Source organism: Myotis davidii, unplaced genomic scaffold (assembly GCF_000327345.1).
Source record: "Myotis davidii unplaced genomic scaffold, ASM32734v1 scaffold16, whole genome shotgun sequence".
Taxonomy (NCBI): domain Eukaryota; kingdom Metazoa; phylum Chordata; class Mammalia; order Chiroptera; family Vespertilionidae; genus Myotis; species Myotis davidii.
The window spans coordinates 177,916-181,756 of record NW_006287821.1 but is presented as its reverse complement, the minus strand read 5'-3'; positions in this window follow the sequence as shown (position 1 = coordinate 181,756).

The following is a 3,841-nucleotide window of genomic DNA, read 5'->3' as shown; positions in this document are numbered from 1 at the left end:
CCGATGGTCTTAGGCAACCCCTGTGAAAGGGTCGTTCGACCCCCAAAGGGGTCGCGACCCACAGGTTGAGAACCGCTGCTTTAGAGGAAATAAAAGGGAGAAACTGAATTTACAGAGCTATGGACTTAATATTCTCCTACTGTGGTGACTATAAAAAGGGCTCAACATCACTATCTCAGGTTAGGAAGAACCACCCTGGTCATAGGTAGCCACCTGGTCTTCTGATATAATCAGAGATCTCTACGCTAACAGTGATCTAGAGTATGAAAATACGTGAAAATACGCCACATTGGCATACAAATTATTTTGAGTTGAAGACAACTGAGAAATAGCAAATACCTCAAAAAAATCTCTGCATTCCCCCACATTTGTTTAAAGTCAAACTTAGACTCTTAATTACCAGAGACTCTTACTAGCCCAGAGACAATACTGGGAGAAATCTACATAATGGGCCTTACCAAAACAATCCTTATTTTCCATTAGTTTCCCCTATTAGTTACCTTGGAAGCCTAAAACCCTTTTTCTTTGCCTTGCTACTTCTTTACACATTCATTGTTCTTGATTAAGATACTATACCAGTGGTCTGCAAACTCATTAGTCAACAGAGCCAAATATCAACAGTACTTCAAAATAGACTCGCCCAGGCCGAAAACCAACTTCTGCGCATGGTCCACGAAGTTTCAATCGCACTGTACGCGCGCCTGCACATGGTATTTTGTGGAAGAGCCACACTCAAGGGGCCAAAGAGCCGCATGTGGCTTGCGAGCCACAGTTTGCCGACCATGGTGCAAGTCCAGGTCCTAACCACCCCTTTGAGTTACTACGCATCACTGAGTATCCCCACAAATAATCTCACTGTACTTATTAATTATTAATCTATTTGTATTTTGCTAATCTGTTTTTTGCCAGTTTAATTTGCAGGGTCCCAGCCATAAAATATAGAAGGGTAGAGGGAAAAAAAAATTTTTTTTCAATTTCAGTGGGTTGGATACTTTATCTTGGTCATTATATATTGACCCAGGAACCTCATCTCATTTGGGATAAACCAATTCCCTTTGTAGAGGAAGACAGAGCAGGAAATTAGTGACATTATGCTCCAGGGAGCCTCACTCGCATTGTCCATTCAAAGGCCCTTTAGCTGATTTTGAATTCAAAATTTTGCATTTATTCTTATTAAAAAGGACTCCCCAACCCCCAATTGCATAAGCTTCAGGTCCCCCAAAGCCTGGATTTATCCCTGGAGGCCTGTATAGCGGGATAGAAAATTTGGATGTTTTCCCGAAATGGGGATCGATGTATGAATGTCAGATAAGCCGATGACGTGTCCACATTTGCATTTTAGAAAGATTACTCTGGGAACAACGTAGACAAAAATATAAAAGGGGACCAGATCTGCAGGGAAAACTGTAAAGAAGCTGTCATTGTATTTCAAGCAAGAATAAAGGCCATTTTCATTTTATTTCGTAAAAGGACTTGGTGTTTCCTTTGAAAGAGCAAGATCTTCTGGGGCAGTTCTAATTTTACTTACAAAAGCTCCAGCCTACCATTTCAGAAGTATTATTCTTCCTGTAAGAAGCTGAGGAGATTCAAATCTTTTGCAGTGTAACAATCTGTCCTTGCCTTCAGAAAATAAAATATCGAGTTTTCATACTCAACAGTGCTAAGTTACTAGCATAAGAAAAATAGCAAGAATTTCTGTTTAAAAATCAACTGTCAGATTAAAAATAGAAGTTTTTCAAAGATATTTTTAACCCAATAAGAGATTCAAGTAGAGTATATGCTATATTCCTGGAAGGTAAAGTCAGTATTACAACACATATTCTAAGAATACATATTTGAACATTAAATAAACTTAGAGTTCATCTGGAGGAACAACTATGTGATAACCAAGAAGATTGAGAGGATTAGAGAAGTGACTTGTTCTATCAGAGGAAATCTTATTTTAAAGCCACACAAACAAAAACAATTTAACAGGCATGAGAATAAGGAAAGAGATAACTGTTCAAAGTTTAAAGTCTGGAAATGGACCAAATAAGTATAAACATTTTACATAAATAGGAAAAGAACGGGCTGGTAGATGGTTAGTCACTTTTTCACAGCACTATGGGGTGAAAGGAAAACCATTAGTTCCTAGTCTCTGGGGGAATAGTGGGGAAGATCTTTCCTTCTTTCTCTGGACTTAGACCACCACACAGTCTATGTTCCAACAACTGTTTATTCTTCCTCAGAAAGTAACTAGGACAAATCCACACTATGCCTTGGGGTACTGGGGAGAAGGAAGTAAAGTTTTACACAGAGTTTATGAGTATTCAATTGAACTCTAAAGCTAACATTAAAAAAAAAAAAAATGTATACTAGGCATATAGATCAAGCACAAAGACTTCCTGAAAATGGTAAGTTGTTAGAAGGTAATAAGAATAATGTTTAAGCTATGCTCTTGATTTAGGGCTATTTTAGGGTGAGTTCTTTGTAATGAACTTATAAACACATTCCAATTTGAATTCTTAGCAGATGGGCCCCAGATGCATATTCTTTCTTCAGATTCTGAAAATTTCTGACTATATATGCAGACCCCTTGCTAAAGCTCCTAGGCAGAGTTAGCTTAGGCTCCTGCACACTGAAAAAGCTAAAGGGCATCAGCCCCCACATTAGATACAAAGGAGAGGAGCCATCATCTTCACTCTGAAGCTTGGCTCTCCAGGTAAGAGATCTACCTTAATAATATCGGTGTCCCTAACTAATTCTTCCTACCCCTTCAGAGCCCAGGAGAAACATGGGACTCAAGAAAGAGAAGGTATAATAGACTATGGGGATACAGAAGAGGCCCAAACAACTGGGGAAGGGTAGGAAGAAAGTCTGGAGAGCCTTCCTCCAAAACACATGTATACCCCGCATTAGAGTATGAGTACCCCGCATTAAGCACAGACACCAGGCTCACAAGTCTTTGTAGCACCAGGCCCAAGAATGGTGCCTAACACATTATATGGACTCAAATATTTGCTGTGCAAAAAACTAGAAAATACTCTCTGTGGTTGTCAAAAGCAAAACACTGATCTCTGGATCTAATAGTTTGGGCTTTCACATTCACAACTTCAGAAAGAAAAAAGTTTTCTCATTGTCAAAACCTCACTAGATGCAAACAAAGGCAGAATGGGTTCCTTGTTCTATTCATGAAGCAAAATATGTAGGTATGGAGTATGAAAGCACCTCTACTAAATAGTGGGAATAAAAATAAGGCATTTGGATTTAATGTTTTATTACCATGTAATAGTCTGGGCAACAAGTTCCAAAGCCTCATGCCAAGGTTCCAATAAACATTTGGGAAACAGGCCATCAGAAAGCCTGGTGTACTGTGCACTGAGATGCAGAGTTATGTCATGAAAGTGGAGCATTGAGCAGATTTGGCTTTTATTAGGCTCAAGCCCCATTAAGGAATCTTTTTCTTATAACATTTATTGTTTAGTTTCCATCTCGAATCTAATTTTCCTTAGGAGAAAAATGCCATCCTAGACTGTAAAATAAATTGAATTTTTGTAATCTAGCCCTTAAAGAATAAACCCATTTTTGTTTAATCTTCAAAACTCTGACAAATAAGATCAATTCTTTTTGTTAGTACCAAATATGTATCAAACCAAAGTGTTACTAACATATATATGATGGAATAGAGCTCTTATCAAGAAACTAGAATGAATGTTTCAATGTATGCAGTTACTTATCTGCTATTTCCCCATATGATACTGTACTGTAACTGATCAATGGTTTATACTTTTACAAATCTTCCTTCCTTCCTTCCTTCCTTCCTCCCTTCTTTCCTTCCCTCCTTCCTTCCCTCCCTCCCTCC